Source organism: Malus domestica, chromosome 02 (genome assembly GCF_042453785.1).
Source record: "Malus domestica chromosome 02, GDT2T_hap1".
NCBI classification, from domain to species: Eukaryota; Viridiplantae; Streptophyta; class Magnoliopsida; order Rosales; family Rosaceae; genus Malus; species Malus domestica.
Window position 1 is genome coordinate 33,711,854 of NC_091662.1, and position 10,426 is coordinate 33,722,279.

Consider the following 10,426-nt stretch of genomic DNA (forward strand, 5'->3'; position numbering starts at 1 on the left):
GCTTCCTCTGGCCGAGCACCATTTGAAGAGCCGACCGATCCTTGCAACTTCATGCCTAAGAAAGCGACCAGGATTGTCTGCCTTCTTTTTTTTCTTTATGACATTTTATGTTTTTTGTTTTGTGTAATCATAATTAAGTTATGTTAATATTTTATATTATTTTTTTTATAAAGATAATAAGATAAAAATAAATAGTAATATAAAATGTTGACGTGGCTTAACCGTGACTACAAGAGGGCATGAAAGGGCATGGAAAAATGGAGGGCGGACAATCCTTGTCCAACAAGAACCCTTGATTAAGGAGTTTGGGGACTTATTTATGGACAAGGATTGTCTGCCCTCCTTGTTCCCGTGCCTTCCCATGCCCTCTTGTTTGTGTGGTCACGGTTAAGCCACGTCAACATTTTATATTACTATTCATTTTTGTCTTATTATCTTTATAAAAAATAATATAAAATGTTGACGTAGTTTAACCGTGACCACACAAAACAGGAAGGCACGAGAGAGCATGAGAATAAGGAGTGCAGAAAATTATTGTCCCTTATTTATGTTGGGCAACTTTAGGCCCACATAATGGTAAATGTCACTTCACCGCCAAGCATTTGGTTGATAGGTGGAAATGTGTCAATATGCTAGTCTACATAGGTAGCACATTAAATGCAAAGTTGGGAACCCAAGGCTGAGGGGTTCATTGATGGCCTATATAAAGGGGTGAGAACCTCCTGTATTGAGTCAGACGACTGAAAGAAAAGAAAGTTCATGTATTAGCTGGATGCTATTTTTAGTCTTGAAACCAATATAATCTAAGCAAAACTGTGGAAGTAGCTGAGTTTTGATGGATGAACCACTTAAACTTTTGAGTTCATTTCATTTCAGTTCATATCTCAAGCCCACTAAAAGTTTAGTTTTTAATTTATTAACCTGCAAATATTGATCGTTAACACATGTAATAAGTACATTGTTTAAGACTCTTAAGTACATTGTATATACATTTAGTCATGATAATGTACCTAAAAAAATGGATCACAGTCAAAATCTAATTTGACAATATGGGTAATGCTAAATATTTTATTTTGGATGCAAATGTGAATTCTTCTTTGTTTTGTTTTTGCTAGGCAATCATGTGTGACACGATTTCTTTTTTATTTTTCGTCCTTTTGGAATCAAGGGATGATACATTTACTAAGTGGTAGACAAAATAAATTGATAACGAACTCACCATCACGAGATTTAAGTATACCCTTTCATATTTACAAGTAAAAAAAAGATAGATCGTAGTACTAAATGATCATATCTTTTCATTGTCGAATATAATAATATTACTTACTATTTTGTTAAAGAAAAAAAGGGTCCAGCTACAATTTATAGAAGATTTAACTGTTAAAAAGGCTCATTAGATTTCTATACGTAAGATTTAATCGTTTAGTTTTTTTTAGACCACACGATAGTATATACCATGAAAGAAAGTATAGAAATGGATTTTTTTTTTTTTTGTTATGTTTAGTGTGTATGTGACTGGGATCCCAATTGAATGCATAAATGGATCGGTGTTTGACGCTGAACTTCGGGAGATAACTTGCCACTAATGTAACTTTCTCGAAGGTCAAGCCTAACCTGACTTTCCACAACGATTTCATTTCTTAAAGTCCAAATCAAGGAAGAAAATATCGGTAATATCGGAAATATCGGTAGTCCGAAAACACGGAAATATCGGGATAATATCGATATTGATAAAAATTACATGGAAACCACGGAAATTATAAGAAAAACTTGGAAATTTTTAGTGAAACTTTGCAGGATGTTTATTTAGTCAATTATCTATTAGTTTATCACAAAAAATTGGAAGGAAATGCATTGCATGATGGATTTAACATTATCAAGTTGATTATATAGCGAGCTGACAAACATTGTGAGTGTAGAAAATATGTAGTAATTAATGAAAGAAGTTTAAACACACCAATTGGGGCTTATTGCGGCAAGTTTTTTAGATATGACCTCGCATCAAGTCGTCTTTTGTGTTAATTTGTAATCTTAACTGGTTTTGTTGTGTTGTGTCAATTAGTTAAATTAAGCGGTACATCCAATTGGGGCTTATAAACATTTTAATTCTCCTTAAAAATCTAAGGGCATTTAATCAGGATTTTAAGTGATTTTTTAAAGTTTAAGGGGTAATCGATCATGATTTTTAAGAAATTCATACATTCCAAATGTATTCATTTAGAAATTGATTCGAAGAGATTTTTAAAAAGTTGGGAAACTCGAAAAAATTAGAAATATTTCACATAATATTTTAAACATTCTCAAATCGCTCCCTGAAAATTTGAGGGAATTCACTTAAAATTTTACATAAAAGTTTTAAAAATTATTAAACTTCATCAAAATTCATAAATTTTTAAATCTATTATAATCCTTTAAAATCTGAATGGAATAAAAAATTCAAATCTAAACCTAATATGAAACAATCACTAAATTACATAGAACTTCTAAACCAAATCTAACAAGGATCAATTACAATTCTAATACGATGTTGTAATTACTTGGAGTTTTTTAGGGCAATATGTAACACCCACCCCCATTTATAAAGATATATTTGTGTAATTATCCCCTAAACATTTTAATATATCAAATTGGTCCTCTTTGACTACCCAATCAGGATCCAAAACATTGGATCCCTTTCTTTCTGAAGTGGCCACGTGGCACCCCCCTTCCACTCTTCTCTTTTCTCTCTCTGTTCCCCCGTGACTCCCTTCTTCTTTTCTGTTTTCTTTTCTTTTTTTTCTGTCTCCCTCTCGGCTCTCTCTCTCATATCTCCCTCATCTCTCTTCTCTGCACCGCAGCACACACGCACCCATCCCCCTGCACGAGGAACATCACCATCACCCTTCTCCCTCCTTCCTCATTCCCACAACTTTTAATTATTTTTCGCTGTCTCTCTCTCTCCTCCCTGCTCGTCACTCTCTTCAGATCCCAGTCTCTCTGCAAATCCCAAATTCCCGGTCGCCCCCTTTCTCTCTCTCTAAAATCCATTCCGTTAGGGAATCAAAATCTCATCTTGTTCATTCACATACAAACCCCACACACATATTTATAGATCTACTGCTCCTCCTCCCATGGCTTCCATCGGGAATCAAAATCCGCCGCCGCAGCAGCAACCGCCGCCCTCGGGCGCTGCTACGTCATTTCTCGCCGCTTCCACTCCCTCGTCCCCCAAGTCGAAAACGTTGTCGTCCGTGTCGACTGCTCCGCCTCCTCGTCTTCCTCCTCCGACAAGTCTCGGACCCCCTAGATCGGAGTCTATCGTCCTGTTTTACAGTCGGCCGGAGCTGTAGAAGCTCCGGCGTTCTTCTCTGAGTAACAGTTCAAAAAATATCGCGATATTTTTCCGAAACCCCCTTGGATACCACTTAAAATATCGGTTGGGGGAAAAACCGATAATATCGGCGATATATCGCCGATATTATCGATATTTTCTTCACTGGTCCAAATCATGTGCACAATACAAAAGTTTATTTATTTATTGACAACCATGTTTTACTCTAGGGAATGAGATATTTTACTCAAAGGAACGGAGATTAAGTTAAGTCACACAATAAACGAATCAGTGATTAGATATCAAACTCAATGTAAAGATTATACGTTCTCGTTATTCATCCGAGTGAAACTTAAGATCTGTCATTTACATGTACATAATACACTACTAATTAATAACAAAATAATAAATCATATACTATAATTATTCACTAATCCATTTGAGATTGACTGGATTATTTTGTTGCAACATCTATCACGGCCCGTCCCAAAAATGTACATTATTTTATTCTCGATGATGTGAAAAGACGGAATTACCCTTGAGCGTTGATGGCATGGTGTGACTAAGTTTTGGTATAAGGACCAATTTGATGAATCCCTAGTATGTTGGACCCAATTGCAAGTGAGGAAAATGTTGGTTTGATTGGTGGATGTGCAGATAGGACCACACACACATCCACATCACCTTCTCTCTCTCACTCCCGTACTCTTCCTCAGTTTCACACTCTCTCTCTCCTTCGAACTCGTACGGACAAACACCCAAAAACCCTTGAAACTTCACGGATCGTGGTCAAAGTTGGCACCATTGTGTTCGTGAAGTTCAAACGAGTCGATTGGTACCCATTTCAGGTAAGGATACCTTCGAAAACCCTAGTTTTTCATAACCCCCGATTTGTGCACTGTTCATGCAACGTAATTATGGATGTTTTTGGGAATTTGAAGCTTGTAGGAAGCTTAGTGAGGTCCCAAGGAAGCTCAGAGTGCTTTGTTTGAAGGTTTTGGACGTCGGGATCGTGGGGACGAAGTTTGGCCGGTTTTCTTGGAATTATCCAGTGAGATCTTGTGACTCTTAGAACTTTAAATTAGTATGATTGTGTTCTACAAGTTAAGAGCTTCATTTTGATATAAATTTCATGAAAAATGGTTAAGAAACGAGGGAGAAATAGGCAGTTACAGGTCTGCCCAGAATCCGGCGCCAGTGACATAGTTCCGGCGTCTGGAGGTTGAAGGTGATGCGCGTGAGGCTGTGCCCTCCCCGGTGCGTGAGGGCACATGAGCCACAGAAAAATTTATCTAAAAATATCACGATATTCGTGAGGTTGTGTAGGTTACGTTGGTATATTCAAATACCAAAATTGAGCTGTGTATGAGAAGTTATTAGCTAGTTTTGTCTATGTGCTTTAAAATAACGTTTTTATAGTTAATTCGAATATAAGTGAGGCTTATCCCGAGGACGAGCGTATCCACGAGCGACTTGGGGGCTACGACTCTTCGACATACCAATGAGTGGGCTTTTGTTTTCAGTATATACTTATATACTTGATATATTTCCCATAAATGCATTTTTAAGGAAAGTATGCTTTGAAATATTATGGCAAATGCTTTTATATTCTGAATACGCATTTCATGGTTACATAGATATATAAATGTGGTGTTGTGGAGGCACAGGTAAGTTCAGATAAGTTATGTTTAGTTATGTGAATCATCGATGATGTAATATGTGATGGATTGATGTTGAGCTCATAAAACTGCACATGGGGTGATTGTGATTTAGCCAGAAATATGAAGTACATGCCTGTTTATTTACATCACCTCCCGCACTATATGCTCATATTGGATCCAACTTAAGTGCACAGTCTTGTCGTACAAACCTTATTTATGGTTCCGACTCATAGGTGACTAGCGATTTATCGCTCATCTATTATGAGAGAATAGAATTGAGTATAATTATATTTTACCTAATCTTGTCGTACAAACCCCTTTTTAGTGGTTCCGACTTATGTGCAGTTTATTGTCGTATAGGTCATTGTAGTGACTCCGGCTAGATTGACTTTTGAGTTATGAATTCAGCTGTACAGCCTACCACAGGGGTTCTGACTATCATATCATATTTCTATGAAATCATTCTTACCTGGATTGTTTACTTTGTTATATTTTGGCATGACATACATATGAATATGATTATGTGAAGCATGAATTGAATTGTTATGATTTCAGAGAGAGAGAGAGAGAGATATATATATATATATATATATATATATATATGCTTATATCTTGATTCTGGGAAAATTATACATGTTTTACAGCGAGGGGTTAGTATATTGATATAAGAAATGGTTTTGTAAAACATTTATTTTTGCCCACTCACGTTTTCTGCTTTGCGCCCCTCTAGGTTTTAAGTAAGCTTGTTGTTGGTGGCTTGAGGACGTCGGCAGTTCTGACTTATCTAAATAATAGTAGGACATTCCTGGTACTGCATAACTAGTACTTGTCCTACTGGACTGCATCTAGACTTTATGCTCTGATTAGGAGTGTTTACTGTTGTAATTAACTCCTATCACTTTCTGTTTAGTAGTGCACTCTAGTAATTTGGTTTTTGATTATTCGTATATTTCTTATCTTCATTGCTTCCACACTGTGCACATGGCTACGTCACTTTCACGTGACGATCAGCATGCCTTGATCTCGATCGAGGTGTGTCAACATCTGCGTGAACACATGTTTTTGCTTAATATATAAAGGGACGGACACGAGACACCACTTTTTACACTTTTTTGTAAACTCACTCTGTAATGTATTTTAATGATCTAAACTGTTTATCTTTTAGAACATCATTTACAGATCATCTATGCAAAAAAAAAAAATTATAAAAAAAATGATGCGACGAATCTATTCTTATATATAAAATAACAAAATTGACCAGAATAACTAATAGATAAATAACAAAAAGTTGAACAATACCCAAAGAGGAAAATTTTCAATATATTAAGAAAAATCTAGAAAAGGCACAAATAAATAGACTTCTAGTTCTATATAGTATTATGCTGGCAACAAAATTTGTTGATTTATTGTACAAAGGGGATCCTCTTTCTAATCCTATTAATCGCATAATTACTAAATCAAAATATGAGAATTTTGATAGGAAATTGTCATGCTCACTCTAAAACTTTCATTGAGACTCCAAATTTTTAATATTTAAAATATAGTTATATCCATGTGCGCGTGTTTTTTTTCTTTCTTTTTTTGTTCAAATGGAGAAAGATTAAGCGAGATTAGTTCTTCGACAATAATCGTGTGTGAGACACCTACTTTCCCCCGAAGGAGTGAAGACCATTACACCCAGAAACCACCAGCCCGCTCCTTCTCCACCAATTTTATTAATAATAAATGAAAGTAAACGAAAAAGATAATGCAGAGAGGGGGATTATGCCAAGACTTGCAAAGACAAAAACGAATGAAAACGTAATAAGGACAAAAATGAAAGGTCACGATCATGAGAAGAAGTTACAAAATTTTAAATTGTGGACCACCACTAGTCATAAACAAAACTATTTGCCCCAAAAGAAACTAAAACATCTACAACCTGATTTCCTTTTTTATAAATATGTGTACACATAAATTGTATTTGATGAAGTCATTAGAAACAATTTTTCTAATCTACCATAAGAAACTATGGGACCGCATTAGGAGCCTTATAATCATAGTTAATAACCAACATGATGTCTATTTCAATCCACAAATGTTTCCACAAATTTTTCTCTCATCTTATGTTGTAAGTATTTAGGTATATAATTTCACTTATGTTCTGGAAAGCTAATTTTGCGACGGAGACTTTTTCTATTAAAAATTATGAGTGATGAAGCTAGGTTGAAGCTTCCACTTGTCCTTGTGACCGAAAAATAGTGTTTTGTTGGATGAAGACATACGACTTAACATTAACGTGTCCCCATAGTAATGTCCTTTAGTTACCACGTACTATAGCCAATCGATTTCATTTGTCAATGTTAGGGTTGTCAAAATTTTTGTGAATTTTTTTTAATGATTATTAGTTCTAATATTTAAATGATATATAGCATGTAATATGTGAGTTAGATATAAGAATTTTTCCAACAAAGTAAAACTAATAATAATAAATTTTTTATTGTATAAAAACGATATTTTATATTAAATTATCTAAGCTGCAGATGCGAAAACTCAAATTTAAATATAAAAGAGAGAGCAAACTATTGTTGGTCAACCTCGAAAATTTGCATAATTACCTATTGTTGGTTATATATGATGCATATATATACCATCTATATTATACAAGAGGCCGGATTGGTGATACCACTCTTTTTACACAATTTTTTATATAAGTTTTTGTGGGCTCACTCTATAATATATTTTAACAATTTGAACATTCTATCTTTTAAGTCTTCTCTCAAAGATCATATTTACAAAAAATTACTCAAATAACCTTATGACCAATGGATAAAGGTTTATGGTTTCTTTGTAAGACCGCATTCATCTATTTCTTTCAATGCAAATAAATGTCTTAATAATTTTGGTTTTGTCTAATTTTTTTTATAAGGATGATCTATGAATGATGATACATTACGGAGTGGGCCCATAAAATCTAATGTAACAAATTATGTAAAAAAAAAAAAAAATAGTATCACGGATCTGTTCGAATAAATAAAAAAATATAATTATCTTTGTCAAATGTTTTTTTTTTTTTATTGATGATAATAAATTGTCTTCTTTAATAATGATTAGAAGGAAACCACACCCCATCATCAGTTTTCAACATCATGTGATAGATAATTACTCAAAAACAAACCAATAAAGAACAAAAAGGCGCCCACAAGTTAATTAGTCAAGTCTTAACCCACCTCATTTCCACAAGCCCACCCTACTCTCTTTACCCAATCCCTTCCACCCACGTCTTCAAATTTCAAACTCCACGAAACCGAATATTGAATTCAAGTCATAGGAGGCTGCGCACGTGACTGTTATCCAAGACTCGCTGCGTTACTTTGTTACATTGAATCTCAGCCTGAATAAATCAAATCCTTCATCATTTTTTAAATACAATTAGAAGGGATAATATTTAAACTTGGAACAAAAAATGACCTAATTATCAGGCCAATTAAAGGCCATACTAATTTGGTTTCTCACGTATATGGAGTTATTCTTCCTTAATTATATGACAACGTAATATTGTTTAACTGTACAAACACTATAATGTGACTCATTCATTCTCTTTATCAGCTTCTATAATATTATTTATAAAAAAAATTGAGAAACCATCTAGTCATCCATATGAATCAAATAAGTTGACAGTTAATTATGAGGTATTACTTGTTAACATAATTGTTAATTTATTCAACACTTTTGGATCCCTAATGATATTAAGATGAAAATAAAGATAAGGAACGGGACGCATTATTACATTAGAACATCTCCAATCATATTCTCTAGTTTGGGGTGTCATAACAACTATGGACCAATAGAAATAGAGTTATTATATAGAAAAATATTAAAATATTGGAAATTAATACTAAGAGCTCCTTTTCCCTAGATTTAGGAGCTCATTGGAGAATTCTTATCTTAGGAGATGGATCTCATTTAGCGAGTCCATTGAAGATGCTCTTAGTATATTATGTTATGTCGTTATGTAAAGAAAAATAACTCATTACATGTAAAAGCGAAAACATGATTATTTTATTATTTTATTATAAAATGAATGTGAAAAGGTTTTGATTTAACGTATACTATGAACAAATATACCTACATTGTAATACGTGAGTGAATTGATAACATCATGCATCACCAAACGATAAACATCGATAAGCATGTGGGCCATGTAAGTACAAGAATCTTCTATGCTTTGCCTCCCATTTTCTTCCCTTCTCTTCTTCCTAGAAGCTTACCCATGAGACCCCAAAAAGGGCAAAAGTCTCTGTCCGTACCTTATATATATATATGTAACCCTCGGGCAAAACTAGGTTATCAAAACTCACCCTCACTTCTCATCACTTTTTGTACACAGTTTCCTTTGAACTTCAAACTTCAAACTCTTTGTATATATAACATTTCGAAATTCGCAGAGGATCTTCTCTGTTTGTTTTAAGTTTCAAAAAACTTCTGGCAATGAACGTGCTCGGTGTGAACGTGAAGAGCCCGAAGAAAAGCAAGAGAAGCAGATCAAAGGGTGGTGTCAAAGTTGTCTACATATCAAGCCCCATGAAAGTTCAGACGAGTGCCTCTGAGTTTAGGGCACTTGTCCAGGAGCTCACCGGAAGAGACTCCGACGCGGAGCGTTTTATGGAGACAAATAACGGTGGTCAACATCAACAGCAAAATGTTCATGAGGATTCTCATGAGCAGCAGTTGAACGTGCTGATGCCTCAGCTTCCTTTCCAGAATTCCTCTTATGAGTATCCGAATTGCGCTTCGGATTCTTTGTTTAAATTATTTTCTGGGGAGTTTGGGCTGGATGTGCTCACAAGCTATGATCAACTTTAAATTTTATAGTTAGTAATAGATCTCTCTGTAATTATTTACTATTTTTGATCGATTAGTGCTAATATGGTTTATTCAAGCCTGCTGGAGTTGTGGTGTGGTTCAAAACAGTACTTCAAGCAATCCACGAATAAAAGGAAAAAAATAATTATAATTGCTATGTATCATATTGTGGTGGTGCTTTTAAAAGAATGGTTAGTTGCGACTGACAAATGCAATGTTTTTGTTGGAGCCAATGTTTTAGGCTTCTTGATAAAAAGTGTACACATTCAGACTTATCAAATGCATCATTGTGACGGTATCTTAAATAAAAAAATATATATATAATATAGTTTGAGATACATTAGAGTGATATACCTGATATAACTATATCGTCATTTGGAGGATGGTTGTGATAAACTCAATCACTTTATATGTTTGTTATTTGTTGGTCAAATGAGTCACACTTCTTATCAAGGAGCCTAAAATATTGCCAAGCGACTATACTATTCAATTGTTTGCAAATGGGAGAAAATCTTCAATTATAGGACCGCTCCATGGTCAGATTTATAAAGTCGTTTAATAAGAAGTTGTCATGTTGCCATAAGTGGACAAACAGGGCAGAATTAACAAA